General features: G+C 41.4%; 1 protein-coding gene across 3 annotated transcripts in view; it reads right to left on the reverse strand.

Moving 5' to 3' along the window:
- Window positions 1-16,458, reverse strand: part of ANGPT1 (angiopoietin 1) — a 253,157-nt gene that overhangs the window by 161,662 nt on the left and 75,037 nt on the right. Inside the window, exon 1 of one of the 3 annotated variants that reach the window (XM_089335584.1) lies at window positions 15,721-15,796. The exons of the other annotated variants lie outside the window; for them this stretch is intronic. The gene's annotated coding sequence lies outside the window, so the exon portion shown is untranslated. Of the gene's footprint in view, window positions 1-15,720; window positions 15,797-16,458 lie in introns of those variants that run through there. 3 annotated transcript variants of the gene reach the window in all.

Here is a 16,458-nt window from a genome sequence, read left to right on the forward strand (position 1 = left end):
CCAGGGGAAATACTTAGGGCCAAGTGGGCCTCTTGATGCCCTTGAAATCACACTCCACCGGCAGCTGCTTACACACTTGTGCAGGCCAGCTCTGACAAAGGTTAGAGGGCTGACGCACAGCAAGGCCAGAGCTCACAAATCACGGGCTCCTGACACTCACAACAACTTTGAGAGCATTTTCAAACTGTTACCTTCAACTTCAAGGCTCTTGTGCTCACCCTAAGAAGCCTTTTGACACCTAACCCCATAACTTCCACCACCACTACTTACTCGTGGCAATTGGCTGATGTTAGGATTGATCTTCTAGGAACTGGGAAGAAAGTCACTAGGTCAGGATCCTAAGGCTCTGAAGTTCCTTTTCTCCCAGTTCCGCTTTCTTCTGTGCAGGGCAACACGTCAAAAGACTCCCTTCTACTTCTGTAGCCCACAAATGATACACAGTCATCAAACCTCAGTGTCTTGTGAACCTCTTTCCCCCTCATTCTGCAACTGGGCCCTTATTGTTCTCATAGCCAAAACTGGCCTGTCTAAAAAGCTAGCTAACTTGCCAAAAGCTTAAAAATGACTAGAAAAAGTAGATTGTGAGAAAGATTAATCTAACTAAAGCCCTTTCAAGCTGTGTTCTCTACCCACAAAAGTAACTTTGATTATGCCTCAATACCAGAATATGTGAATTGGCACAGCAAACAAATAGAAAATGTGATAGTTTCTCCTGCTAGCCAACTATATGATCACAATATTTAGATGCCAAAGTAAAATCTTATTTTAAATGGTTTAATAATTTGTGATTTCTTTAAAAAAGATTTGAAAGGCAGAGTTAGACTGGGGTAGAGGGATGGGAGGAAGAGATAGAAATTTTCTGTCCAGTGATTTCCTCTCCAAATGGCAGCAAGAGCTTCTTCCTGGTCTTCTACATGGGTGGCAGGGCCCAAGTAGTTGGGCCATTTTCCACTGCTTTCCCAGGCACATTAGAGAGTTAGATCAGAGGTGGAACAGCCAGGACTCGAACAAGCACCAATATGGGATGCTGACATTGCAGGTGGTAGCTTAATCTGTTACAACACAACACCGGCTCTAATTTGTGATTCTATTTCTCAAGAACTCTGTCCAGTTATCATTTCTCATACAATATTAGGTTTTTCAATTTCTAAAATGTTAAGAGATATTTGTGTTGATTCTTTCAGGCTTCTATAACCATTCTTATGTTAGAGACAGGAGAGAAACAAAATTGTTTCAATGGATTTGAGCAAGTAGCAGAATAAATTGATAAATTAGTGTTAAGAACTCAAAATCTTGAAGTCTTTCAGGTATTATTGCACACTTTTCAAAGATCACCTAAAAACCCATCAAACATTCTGTCCCTATGCTTCTAGAAAAACAAAACAAAACAACCTCACAAAGGAGGGGCAGGAGGCAGGTAGGCGTTTGTGTTGAGCCTAGCAGTGAAGATCCTGGTTAAGATAACCATTTTCCATATTTGATTACATCACAGATGGTACAGACATGAATTGCATGACCATACCTGAAGAAGTCATTGCCAAGGTAACTAGAAATACTTTCAAGAAGACTATTGGGTTAAATCCCTTACAACAGAGAAGCGATCAGCTCCCCTTGAGTTTTATGGGTTCCATAGGGAAAGATGGATTCCTGAACAAAATCAGGGCTACATGAGGAAGCATGCAGGCAGCAATGGATTCAGGATAGTCTCCATAGAAGAACTATTGAGAAATGTAGTTGCCTCGCTTATTGACATCTTCAGTGAGCATATCCAAAATGCCAGACCATTAGGTACTAGAATCAGCAAAAAGATGGATACACTCCCTGCCTTTATGGAACTTTCGGAAGATACATTTGAAAGATCTTATGAAATATTCCTTGAGTGGAAGTGAAATTGGGAACTTAACTCAAAATTAGAGTTTGTGTCATATATTTAGCTAAGAATTCTAAATATCAGCTGCTTATAAATGATACAGGCAACATGGTACAGTTTTTAATATTTGTTCAATGAAATAAATATACAGGAAACTTAGGGGTTTATTTAGGGGAGAAAGAAGTCCAGAAACTAAGTTGGGTCCATACCAGGCAGAGAGCAGGCCGGGAGCCACGTGGTGCAAGCATATGGGCAGGAAAGCAGAGAGCAGGTGACCACAAGGCCATGTACCTGGAGGTGCGGGACGAGGGCAGGACCAGCTTGCTCCAGGCCTTTTATTCACTTCCAGAGGGGAGTGGTTATGTCGTCTGATCAGCAGATAGGGGTATGACATCAGGAAGGGGGCACTGGGGAAAGTATGGTCTCCTAGCTCACAAATCTTATCAGTTGAGTCCTATCTGCCTTCCTATAACATAAGTTGCTGGGTGTTGTGACATCATAACCTCGCCCTGCCTCAGAATCCAGGAAGACTTCCTAGAATTTGTCTGCCTTGTTCACAATTTCCAGCAGACGGAGAAGTTGACGGCCAATAATAGGTTCTCATAACTATTTGTTCAATAGGTGAATGCTAAAATATTAAGCTCCTTCTACGTACAAGGCACTGTTCTAGGTTTTAATAAAACTACCAACAAATCAGCAAGAAACAGATAATAGATATGAGCAATACGTAGAAAAACATGACCTGTCACATAACTATGAATGCAGGTATTTCTGTCATTTTTATTTGACGAAGGAAACTTCATTCAGCCCTAGGTGAAACAGAAGCAGGTATACAACTGTTCTATTTACTCATAAGTGATTCAGTCTACGGTGACACTAAGAGGAAGCTCCTGGCTCCGGATTGTCCCAGCTCCAGCTGTTGTTGCCATTTAGGCAGTGAACCGATGGATGGAAGACTTTTTGTTTCTTCTTCTCTCTGTAACTCTGCCTCTCAAAAATCCTAGAAATTGAGTACCCAGTCCTGGGAACTATTAAAACTTAATTTTCAAGCCAGCGCTGTGGCTCAGTAGGCTAATCCTCTGCCTTGCAGCGCCGGCACACCGGGTTCTAGTCCCGGTCGGGGCGCCAGATTCTGTCCCGGTTGCCCCTCTTCCAGGCCAGCTCTCTGCTGTGGCCAGGGAGTGCAGTGGAGGATGGCCCGAGTCCTTGGGCCCTGCACCCCATGGGAGACCAGGAGAAGCACCTGGCTCCTGCCTTTGGATAGGCGCGGTGCGCAGCTGCAGCACGCTGGCTGCAGCAGCCATTGGAGGGTGAACCAACGGCAAAGGAAGACCTTTCTCTCTGTCTCTCTCACTGTCCACTCTGCCTGTCAAAAAGCAAAACAAAAAACTTAATTTTTATGTAGTGCTAGTCTATTCTCTGCCCCTAGAACAGCTCCAGGTAGGAAAGCAAAGACCTCCTCCCGCTTCTCTCCGTGTCTCCCTGTCCTCCAATTCTTTGTTGCAAGTCTGTTCCCAACTCAGGTAGAGCCAAACACCAGTAAAGCTAAGAAACAGGGATGTGGGGAACACTGTTGGGATTATATGGAAGTGAATGAGGTACTTGCCACAAAATGAAAGTTAACCAAATATTCAGCAACCAAGACAAAAAACATAGTGAATATAAGATTTATAGTAATGTTAATGTGAAGATATTTAAATTTTTTAAGTCCATGATAAACATAGCATTGAAATTTTAAAGACAGAATGGACGATAGCACCTTGGTGAGCCAGATTGGAGCCTGAGGCTAAAGGAATCAGGACACCAAGAGGAGGCAGTGAGGCTTGTGAAGGGTGCCGATTCTGCAGATATTTTATAGGAAGAACGACGGAGGTTAGACATTGACTCGACAGATGCACAGTCATTTCGCTTATTAGGAAAGGGAACACAGAGCGCTAAGCAGGTTTGGTTTTGAGTATAAATTCAAGAAAATTGATGGTTAAGAGGAAACTACAGCACCTTAAAATCCTGTCCAAAGGGCTCGATACAATGGGACAGGACTTATGATAGAATCTTTAGCACATTAGTTGTTCTTCCAGGAGCCCTCAGTATCGCACATTCTCCCTTCAGCGTATGAAGGCAAGTCTTTAAGACCTGGTGGGAGAGGAGTACTTGGGGCCCAAATCAAGGGAATTCATGTACCTGCTTCTGGAAGTTTCCTTGGATTCAAAGATTGAAATGTAGCCTAAAGGAATGAATGAACCATATGTCCTCAGTTATTTCTCTCACTGTTTTGTTCAACCAGCCTTTTCATAAAGAACAAAAGGCAGACAAGTGGAGGTTATCTGGGCCCAGGCTGAGAGTTGACAATTGTGTTGCAGTTTAAGGGCAGATAAATATCAACTGGCCAGTCAGAACTGATGATTTTTTTGAACCTTAAGATTTTTGCCAAAGCTCTTCTATGAATAACTGAGACAACTATGGCTATAATATATTTTGCTGTGACAATTTCTTGAACAGGAGTTTTATGACTATAGAAAAATGTCTATAATTTAGCAAGAAAAAATACCTTATCAATATTACTTAGGGACATACCTTTCAGGATGAATTACTTGTAATACGTAATTGTAAGTTTAGTAAGTTACAGACTAAATTTAATTACTATATGGACATGAAAGTTAGACTTTGGAAACAGGGTAAAAAATACTGGTGTAGAGAACTCAGGATTAACACCAGTCAATCCAAAAACTGTTCAGTAACAGAAGCCCTTACTCATTGATGTCACTCCTAGTAAGTTAGCAATTTACACATAGATTATGTTGGCACAAAAGGAGAAAAGAATTTTTAAATGTAATAAATTCAACAATTTAAAACAGTACAAATCAGTTTCAGAAATAAGCTTGAGAGTGTAGAGTAAATTGAAAGTATGTCAATGCAAAAATTAAAATAAGGAAGGAGTGGGTAGAAGAGTGAAGGACGGTAGGGTGAGAAGTCTCCATTATGTCCTTAAAATTGTGTGTGTATATATATATATATAAAATATATGCGGGCTGGTGCTGTGGCATAGCAGGTAAAGCTGCTTCCTGCAGTGCCAGCATCTCATATGGGTGCCCATTCAAGTCCTGGCTGCTCTACTTTCGATCCAGCTCTCTGCTACGGCCTGGGAAAGCAGAAGATGGCCCAAGTCCTTGGGCCTCTGTACCCACGTGCGAGACCTGGAAGAAGCTCCTGGCTCTTGGCTTTGGATCAGCCCAACTCTGACCATTGCAGCCATTTAGGGGGTGAAACAGGAGTGGGAAGACCCCTCTCTCTCTGTCTCTGCTTCTCTGATTTTCAAATAAAGAAGTAAATCTTTAAAGTATATATAAAGTTTGTTCCATTTATATAAACAAAAAATGAAATAGTCTTAATAGCATTAACACAATTTCCTTAGATTCTTATAATAAAGGAGAAGCTGTGATTCTTTGTTCTCTGCTCTATGCCTCCAGGACATAAACCAAGATCATTAAGATAAGCAAATAAAATCCCTTTAAATATTTTAATTGGTCTTATTACAAGTTTTATATGAACCAGAGATATTAATTAACCATGTACACAGTTAATGAACCATAGAAATAAATTCGATGATGAAATTTCTTTGGAAAAAATTGTTTTACTTGGATTTCTTGTGTCCACATTTAAGGTAATTTTTCCAAGATCATTAGCCTCCTTGAACAATTTTCTTTGCTAGTTTCTGGGTCAAAGTGTATCTTAGTTTGTCTTTTTATTTTCAACCTATACATATATACCACATGAGTCAATCAGAATTGATTCTTATAATTCTAAAGCAATTTCTTCTGGAAATAGATGAAGCATCATATATAGTGGGTGGGGGTTGGAGAGTAAAGGGCGCTTTAAGCGTGGAAAATGCTCAATAAATGGATATATCCAAAATGAAGTGTTATCACAAGATCCTTGAACTTGAAAGCTGTAACCCAATCAAGTAAAAATTAGAGAAATATTAACATTTAGGAAAGCATTCAACTCAAATATGAAAATTCTTCTAGCAGATTAGTGTGCTAGAAACTCCATTTTATAAACAAAAGTGAAAAACCACAATTCACATCTTTATAGACCTTCCATCCAGGGAAAATGTGAGATGCAAAGTAGAACACTCAAAGAAGAGGTGACAAAAAGCATTGTTCTTTGTATGCTGTTCACAGCTTTATTCATTCAAGGTACTTAGCGTTGCAAACACTGTTGTAGATGATAGGAATAGGGTGAAAAAACTAGACAGGGCCTAAATTCCCTCTCATGTTTATGTCACCCTCTGTTTCATTATTTGCTCTCTATCAAGTATTGTATCATTCTGTGGGACACAGGTGTGACTCAAAGATAAAATACAACAAGGGCACACACAACATGGGTTATTTTTAGCAATTTAAAGAAAGTTTTGCTTAAGTTTTAAGCATTCAGGTTGCTTCTAGTTTTCTGCCTTGTCATCCCGAGGATTAACTCTTCCCAGGGTACAATCAGGAATTCCAGCTATCATAGCTAAATTCCAAGACTGAACATGGAAGAAGGCAGCAAGGAAAAAAAAAACACGAATCTATATTTTTGGAAGAAATTTTTCAGGAGGTGCTGTACAATGTTTCTGCTGTCGTCATACTAATCAGAATGTTCGCTTCATGGCTTTTCCTGTCTGGAAGAGAAACGAAATGACGGAATTTTGCTTTGTTCCGTTTCTTCTTCTAAGGCAGAAGGTCTATAGTTCCATAGTTGCACATTTCCTGCTTGGTGTGGGGGAGGGGCATGAATGAATCTGAGACATGAAGAAATGGAAGGGTACAGTGATCACCTTCCAAGGGCTGCACTCTGAATTTCGCCAAACTGATTACAATACTAGTATTATAACTTACTTTGAACACACTAACCAAGTAATGGAATGCAGATCTAAAATACATTTCTTGGTGGGATGAATTTTGAGTGGTTGCTAAACTAGGTGGTTGTCAAATCCAGTTTTTACTGCCCTAAATGAGGGATGTGGGTTTCATCATTTGAAACCAGCACGATTTAAAGATATCTTGCATAAAAGGAATAGTGCTAAAATTAGCTGCTTGTTGGTGATTCTGTTCACCATGATTATATGGCAATGTATACACAGACATGTCACACAGAAAGGGTTATGTCTAAGTAGAAGGATTTTCTTACAGAGGCAAACTTTTAAGCAAGATTTAATTTTGAATGAAATGAAAAGAACCTGATAACTTTAACATTATCTAGGCTTGCATTTAGAGTGAACTAAGGTTTCTTTCAATGACATCCTACCAAAGTGAAAACCATTGATAATTTTATAAAATGAACCTGAAGCCTTTTAAAAGGCCATGCTCATGTTTCCCCTCATAGAGCTTTGCATGTCTGAGTGTGTGAGTTTAGTAAGGTATTCCCCATGGCCAGAATAGGTTTACTCGACCCATTAAAACCCCACTCAAATGGATATCAGGTATCCCTTGTGTCCTGTTACATGATGTAATTTAAGTCTGAAAATGTCCAGAAAGTTAACCTTTAACCAAAAAGTTAAAATCTCTCAATGGAAGAAATAGAGTATATCACTGATCAAGTGAGGGTGATCCAATAAAGGGTCACAATTCAGCTTTTTCTGGACAAATAGTGAAAAGAAACTTGTCTGTTCCCATGTTATATGGTATCAGTAATCCCACCTTTTGTTTTTAAACACGCTGAATCCCTTCCATGCTTATCAAGGCAGGCCTCTGCAACACACAGTGTGAGGTATCTATGGTGGGCCACCTCCTACAGTGTCTATAATCACGAGTAATGGAACAATGGTTTGCATTTTACACCAGCCACTCAGACACAAATACGTGCATAAAGTATAACAATGTGAAAGAATCTGATTAGGAAATCCAGGAATTGCTTCAGCAGCCCAATGGTCAAGGTCGCGAGGGAAGTGAAAGTTAAATGAAAGAACACATTTATCTGAATGAATGAAAAAAAGTAAAAGGAACTGAAACAAGAGCTTTACAGAGGTGCTGCGAGATGGGCAAAGGAGGACTATGGGCAAGAAGCAGCAAGTAGTGTGCTTGGCACATAAACAAGAGTGAAGTGAAGAAAGGATGGATAGATGGGCAGTTGCCATGATGTGAAGGGCAGTGATACAGAGAGGAGTTGTTCTGAAGTTATCATGGGGCAGCCATTCTTGCTCTCAGGGAGCCACCACAAAGCTACAGCTTTGAGAAATGTGAATCAGGATGCCAGGTGGAATGGAGAGGAAGGCCAGTGGATACGATACCAGGAATACCCAGGCTATGAATACAGGACTCGAAGACGAGTGAGGAAAGGGCAGGACAGACTGTGGAACGAGATGGTGAGACCTCCACCTGTTTTGGACTTCACAAGGGTGCAAAAGTGGTACCTGTTCAGTAGAAACTGTTACATGTCACCAGCTTGAGAAAAGCTAAAAACGCAAAATACAATCTACTATTCTCTCATGATACTATACACAGTAGTGGACTAAAGCTCCCAGTCAGCCACATGAACACAAGAGAAAGCAACTGATACTCCATAGTGTTGCCACACTTCATTTAAAAACAGGCTTTAGGTTAGACGATTTCACTCAATTGTAGGCTAACATAAGTGTACTTAGTGTGTCTAAAGCTAGGCTAAGTTATGTTCAAAAAGTGTATTGATTTCATGTTGACTTACATTTCAATTTAAAATGGGTTTATCAGGACATGTGTAACCTCATCATCAGTTGAAGAATATTTGTATTAGCATTGGCCGCCTCTCTTCTCTTTGGAAGGAGGACTTCCAAGCCTTAACACCTAACTCAAGTTTTCTTCAATTAAAACCCTTACTAGATCAATCTTTCCTACCCCATTATTTTCACTTCTAGCAATATAATTTAGCTTCTATCTCCATTTAAATGTTACATTTCTCTCAATGTGAATATCTTAGTAGCAGCTAAAGGGGACTGCTGGCACCAACAGTGCATCTTTTCTCATTTGAAATGGGCACAAATTCATCTGTGTGACTTCAGTCTTGCCGAGAAATCTCAAAGGGTATATTACTTTCTCCAGCAAAAAGCAGTAGATGGGACAGGACTGTTCTGTGGTTGCAAATCTGATCATTTCAACCTTGAGCTACTAAACAAGTAGTTTGAACATCAGTGTCTTAAATTATTTGAGACACTGAGGGAGAGGAGAGACAGACAAGCAGAGAACTCTCATTTCACTGGTTTACTCCCCAAATGCTTACAACAGTTGGAGAGGAGGGCCAAAGGCAGGATGTTGGAACTCAGTTCAGGTCACCTCTTTGAAAGGCAAGAACCCAATTACTCAAGCCATCACCATCACCATCACCAACTCTCTCAGGCTCTGCGCTAGCAGGAAGCTGGAGTCTGGAGCTGCAGCCAAGCATAGAACCCAGGTACTCTGATATGGGACGTCTACCTGCTAGGCCAAACACTGGCCCACATCAGCATGTTCAAGTCATTTGATTCTACAATATGAAATGAATCCTTGAGGGAATAGGATTTTCCTTAGTCTTGTAAAAATGGCAAATACATCCAGCAAGGCAAACAGAATTGTTCTCTGGAAATTGGCATCTGGATGCTCATTTTCTGGTAACATAGTGACCTCAGATTATTCACTAGAAATTAGAAAATTGCAGCCTCTTTATGAGACCAAAAAATTAGGATACATTTTTCTTTTTGGGATAGGTGCATGAACTAAATACAAGAAAGGCTTGGACTTCTTTTACCAAAGCCAGAGAACATAAGACAATATGTGTCACATTATTGAATAAAATCAGATGGAAAATAGTGATTTTCCTTCCACAATGTTATCACTTTCCATGACAATTTTATCTGATCCCAATATAAGCTTTTCAAGCCATAAAGCAATACAGCTGCTTTTCTTTAGATGATGTCAACAAAATCTGATGAAAGAACTGAAGAAAAAAAATAGAAGTACATGAGTGTTTGAGATATCTTGTTTGTGATGACAGCAAGTTACTTAGTAATTACAAGACATTCAATTTATTTAATATTGGCCTGGAAACCAACCAATAGACTTGATGAGACATTCAACTAATCTGGATTGGCAAGACCATGCTTGTCTCATTATCTGTAGAAAATCCTAAGAACAATATTGTTGACATATGCCAAAACAACTTGAAAATACAGTTAGTGAGGAGTGGCATTTAAATTAGTTAAGATGCCCACATCCTGTATCAGAGTGACTGCATTTGGTTCCTGGCTCTGGCTCCTGACTCTAGCTTCCTGCCAATGCATACTGTAAGAGTTAGTGGTCATGGTCAAGTAGCTGGTTTCCTGCCTTCCCAATTTGGGATATCTGGATTGCATTCTTGCTCCTAGCTTTGACCCTGGCCCACCCCCAGCCATTGTGGGCATTTGGGGAGTGAACCAGTGGATGAGAGCCAGGGGCAGAGAGAACTTTCAAATAAATTTTTTAAAAATGGTAGTGAAGTTAAGATTAACGGCTTTTGCAGGCCCAAGTAGCAATTCACAGGTCAAACAACAGGGGGAGAAAATGGTGATAAACTGGCTCATGAAAAATAGGGACTTTGGATCTAATCTAGACTCTTGGATTTAGCTTGCGTAGAGAGCCAGCTGAGGCCAGGCAAGGGTACAATATTGGATTTTGTCCCCAGAGTGGAGTCCTCCAACTCTTCCTTCAGTTTTCCCAAATCAAAAGGTCCGTTTTCTGTTAAAGTTGTAACACTGAGGTGACAATTCGCTCAAAATGAGAGGAATTCTGCATCGAGAATTACTCGGTATATTCAGTTCTTTGTACAAAAACCAAGTGCACTGTTGAAATCTTTACTTAATGTATGCTAAACTGATCTTCTGTATATAAAGAGAATCGAAAATGAATCTTGATGTGAATGGAAGGGGAGAGGGAGTAGGAAAGGGGAGGGTTGCGGGTGGGAGGGACGTTATGGGGGGGAAGCCATTGCAATCTATAAGCTGTACTTTGGAAATTTATATTCATTAAATAAAAGTTAAAAAAAAGAAATATTATGGTAGAAATCTAATAAAAAAACAAGTGCAAATCTTTTACTTCTTTGATGTAGAAAGCCAAAAAAAAGTATCCTAAAGCCCAAAATTCACGAGTTTGTCAATACTATATTTTCTAGATCTAAAATCAGTCATGACTCCCCTTTGTCTTGCCATGCAGAGATATGGAGACAGAGGGATTCAGAGAGAGGGGTGGGGATGAAGAGATGTTGGACCCCATGTTTTGGTGGGTTCAGAATATACCACAGTAGCATTTGAGGAAACAGGGAAGCAAGCAAAAAGCTCTCTGCTCTCCTGCCTTTCTCCCCTGAAGTAGATCATGAAAGCATTCGCAGATCTTCCTCTGAACCCTCATTCCAGAGGTGCCTACCTTATACCCAGAGAAAAGCAATAGGCTTTTCCTTGAAGACAAACACCAAAAAGAATCTGAACCAACAGGCTTCTAGAGGTTTCTCCTGGTTTGTTACCATCAGACCATTAGATGTCTTTCAGTCATCTCTCTGCAGGACTACCTATTAGTCATCTGCTTATGCACAAAATACACTCCTTCGCCTGTTACTTTGGGCTCACTTCTAAATGCTCTTGTGTTATGTAAAACTTAATAAGTGTGCCTTTATCCTGCTATTCGCAGTTTTATTTTTAGACCCAGACTTGAGAAAAGCCTTCTTTCCCCATCAGAGACAAAGGGACAGGGAGAGAATATGCAAAGTGACTCAGCAGGACAAACTTCAATGCAGCCAAAGCTTTGGGTTATTTCCAAGCTTTTCTTTTAAGTTGAAAAAGATCTGCTAGCTACAGTTAACCGATTTTTAGGATAATGCTTTCTAGTTACCATTACAAGTCTGGCATACATAGTGCAAGAAGTAGGATTTTTAACAGTTTTGGTGACTCAGATGCCAAAGGCCAATAGCCACGAAGTTTTCACCAAATAAGTCTCATAATTGGTCTTGCATATTAATGTTTGTCCATAGCTCTTAGCAGTTTAACAATTATTCATCTGACTTGCCATCTGAAGATATTTGTATCCATAATTATCATTTGTATCTGTAATTATCCGTAATTATTCCATAAAGAGGCCCTTGGGCGTGTCATTACTACACTGGATGTGAAGTCTGATAAGTCAAAGAAAACATCCAGGCTTTGTTCATTTCCAGTGTAAATGCAATCGGTATTTTTAATTCTTGACTGAAATCATCGTATGCTGCACATGACATAGTCCATGGATTCTCAGAAAAAAACAAAATGCTATTTCAGGAAGGCATCAAGACTGCCTGTGTCTGTAAGCAAACATTACAGATCCATCGTTAGTCACAGGCATCACTTCCAAGACTTGATTTTTGTTCCCCCATTCATAAACTTGCTATGGTAAGTTGGTAAAGTTGTATATATTCTCAGTCAGGTGGAGAACAGCCTCAGGTTTTGCCCCCTCCCACATGGGTAATACTCGTTTTGTTAACCCTGGAGGAATTGGGAACAAGCCAAAGCTTTTGTTATCAGCCTGTCACTGAGGTCATCATTCACATATGGTCCATGGAGAATGAATCAAGATACTTAGTTTTGAAGGGTCCTTTCATGACAAAAGCACACACAAACAGCTCATACGATTAAAAAAGCTTTTACTGTCCTAATGCTTTTTAGCTCTAAAAAGAGGTCCATCTATGTTAAAGCACAGAAACATCAGGATTCTATACTTTAACCTTTTAAAAGAAGTGATTCCCATAAAGAAGTTGTGTTTATTCATCAATATCCTAACACCTATGTTGGTTGATGAATATACAATTTAGGACGTAAAAACATTTTGAATATTTTGACTTTTAATCCTATCAGAATAATTCCATTTGGAATTTGTCTGGCATTTCAACCTTATTAGTACTTGAAGAAACAAGACTATTTTGGCATAGAGAACTTACATTATTTTTTTAAAATGCCCTAATATACCCAAAATCTTGGAAGGGCATTGAAAGATAAGGAATATATAGTTATATAATTGTAGGCATTCTTCATCTAAGTGAAAAATCCTCTTTTCTTCTGTCAAACACTGGAAAGGATATTTGTCACAGTTTGCCTGGGAATCTGACAGTGAAAGAAAGTTAAAAAGTCACTTTCCTAAGCCTAAGAAAGATGTCCAGTGGCCTTTTACAGGGATGTGAAATAGGACTCAAGATACAAGCCAAAACAAAACAAAAGTGTGTGGAAGAAAAAGTTGATCAGGCCAACTTTCTCAGTACCACTTACAAGTGTCCCAAAGCTATGTTGGGGAGGAAGAAATTCAACCGCGGTGTCTGTCAACCCCTTGTGCACTACAAAGGGAAAGAAAACCTCCTTCCCCATCACAAGGGCACAAAGGAGGAGTCTTGCTGGTAAGGTTAGCATCTGTCAGTATCTGGCCTGGTACAAAAGCAAAGCCGCTCTTTGAATTGTTTGCTTAATAAGATCTTGCATTGAATGGGGTATATCTGGCCTTGGGGTTTCACAAGAAGAAACGATGCTGCACATGCATTATTTTAATAGGAAGGTTAGTTTCAGGAAAGCAAGTGAGAAACAGCAAGTTTTTCTGTTTATAAGTTGCGCTTGCATTGAAAATAAAAATGGGTTTTCTAAGTGTTGTCCATAAGCGTAATTCCTATTTTGTCACATCCATCCGAGTTCTCTCTGGGATGTTCTTTGCACTGGCTTCCATTCATTGTATTTCATTTGTGGGCCACTGCTATAGAATTTTAATGAGTTCCATGTTAAAACACCTATTAGAATTCATTCTTTCAAATCATTCCACAAGAAGCAAGCCTATACCTACTTCCAGAAGTTGACTAATACCCTCTAGCACAAGTCAAAATAAGTTCCAGTTTGAAGGGCAATTCCAAGAAACACAGGACTAAATTTGGTTAGAGGTGACTCAACCCTCGAGCCCTTACCTAAGGATCTTGTAAGCGGACCCTGAGCCTAATTTCGGAGTGTACTCTTAACCAATGCCCGAGTCTCAATTACAGCAGCGGAGCGTCAGTCAATCGCGGGTGGCGACTGATTCAAATAAGGCCAAGCGTGGAGCTGTAGCCAATTAAGCCGTGTCTGTGCTTCACCTTCGTTTTCGGATAAATGCTGCCCAACCATGCTGCTGGAATTCCTAGCCTTTGCTGTGGGTCTGATGGCTGCCCAGTTATTTGCCCAATTAAACTGCTAAATTTAACTTAAGGTTTATCTTTTAATATAAAAGACAACTACTTTTGTTTACTGAAAACTCCATATTCCAAATGCTCAGCTTCTTACATTATTTGCAGGGAATGCTATGATTATATGTTCATTACAGTGAGCAATCTGCTATCCCATTTTACTTGTCAACAGCCTACAAGAGGCCTTTAAGTTATTTGAAAGGCAGAGTTAGAAAGAGAGATCTTCCATTTGTTGGCTAATTCCCCCAAATGACTGAATGAGCCAGGGCTGGGCCAGGCCAAAGCCAGGAGCTTCATACGGTTCTCCCACAGGGGTGGCAGGGGCCCAAGCACTTGGGTCACCCTCCTCCGTTTCCCCAGGCACATCAGAGAGCTGGATTGGAAGTGCAGCAGCTGGGGATTGAACCAGCCCCCATGTGGGATGCTGGTGTTAGCATTACAGGGGGCAGCTTAACCCACTGTGCCACAACCCCGGCCACAAGACGACCTTTACTTTCTAAAGAAATGGGATCAGAGAGTTTGACTATTTGTCCAAGAGCATGTAGATATAATTCAATCCTGACTCTGTTCGTAGAAGTCAGGCTCTCATTATACCACATCATAGTTACCCAATCCCACTAAGTAATTTTAGCTAGCTTAAAAAAACTTATTTAAAAGGCAGAGCGTCAGAGACAGGAGGGCAATTAGAAAGATCCTCTATCTGCTAGTTACTCCCTCAAATAGCTGCAACAGCCAGGAAAGGACCCAGCTGAAGCCAGTATCTTCATACAGGTCTCCTGCTTGGGCGGCAGGGGTCTGCACACGTGGGCCATCTTCCACTGCTTTCGCTAGCATGGTAGCAGGGAGCTGGATCCCAAGCTGACTAGCCAGAACTTGAACCAGCACTCCGATGTGGAAAGCTGGGGTCAGACTCAGCTCAGCCTGCTGGGCCACAGCACCAGCACCTTCACTTCAGCTTTTTAATTATTTTTGACAGGCAGAGTGGACAGTGAGAGAGACAGAGAGGTCTTCCTTTTGCCGTTGGTTCACCCTCCAGTGGCTGCTGCCGCCAGTGCACTACGGCCGGCGCACCGCGCTGATCCGAAGGCAGAAGCCAGGTGCTTCTCCTGGTCTCCCATGGGGTGCAGGGTCCAAGCACTTGGGCCATCCTCCACTGCACTCCCTGGCCACAGCAGAGAGCTGGCCTGGAAGAGGGGCAACCGGGACAGAATCCAGCACCCCGACCGGGACTAGAACCCAGTGTGCTGGCGCCGCTAGGTGGAGGATTAGCCTAGTGAGCCGCAGCACCGGCCCACTTTAGCTTTTTAAAGATACCTTTTCACGATGTATATATACGTCCCTAGGACCCATGAAGCTTACTCTAAGTTTAGATCATAGCTAATACTGAGCATTCTGTCAAACTTCACTCTTTCTAAACTTTTGAGATAGAGAAAGCTCTGTTGGGGGGGCGGTCCCCAGCTTCCTCTAGCAAAATTTAGATCATAGCTGATACTGACAGTTGGCTTAGCATTCCGTCCAACTTATTTTTCCTTTTCAAATTTGAGAGAAAGGGGGAGTTCCATTGTGGGGTGGCACCTGGCTAGGATTGGTCCAGGTTCCTGTCTCCACAAGAGAAGGAATTCAACAAGGAGGCCTGGATAAAAGTCAGCAGAAAAGCAAAATCTAACCTAAAGCAAAAGTACGCTTTCAGGAATGAATGCAGGCAAACCCACGAGAGAAAGAGAAAGCATGAACTCCAACCAACAGGGTCAGGCTCTCCTTTTCTGTGCTTTTATGTGTGCTGGGGCACAGGGTGTGGCTTAATTGCCTATTCAAGACAGGTGGAGTCTGGGGCGAGGCCTCGCCATCACCTGTTTCCCTGCCCTTCATAGGGAATTGCAGAAGCATCATGGCACAAGGTGCAGGATGGGAAAAGAATTGTTGGCTATGGTAGTGTTACTATAACAACATTGCAATGATCTGAAGGTCCCTGCGGTGACACAGTCAGCAGCTGTATTAGATATTTGTAGATATAGCTGGCTCTTAAGCAGCGAAACTCCAGCCAACTGTGGTCCGTGGTCTGCATGGAGCGGGTGGGGTTTGGCCAGTGTATGCAGGTCTGCAGCCCGGGCCAGGCTGTCACGCAGGTGCTGGCAATCCTCAGATCCACTCTAGCTACCTCCCTTCCTACATCACCCCCATCCTGTGGTTTCACTCTGCAAAGACCAGCAAATGGTCTAGTTGGGGCTAGACCAGGCTGAATCTGGGGGCCAGAAACTTAATCCAGGTCTCCATGTGGGTGGCAGGAATCCAATTACTTGGAACATCAACGCTGCCTCCCAGGATTTTCATTAGGAAGAAGTGGGAGTCAGGAGCTGGAGCCAGGAATCAAACCCAGGCACTCTGATGTGGAACACAGGTGTCTT

This window comes from Oryctolagus cuniculus, chromosome 6 (assembly GCF_051225735.1).
Source record: "Oryctolagus cuniculus isolate XC-2025 breed Fujian yellow rabbit chromosome 6, ASM5122573v1, whole genome shotgun sequence".
Lineage (NCBI taxonomy): Eukaryota > Metazoa > Chordata > Mammalia > Lagomorpha > Leporidae > Oryctolagus > Oryctolagus cuniculus.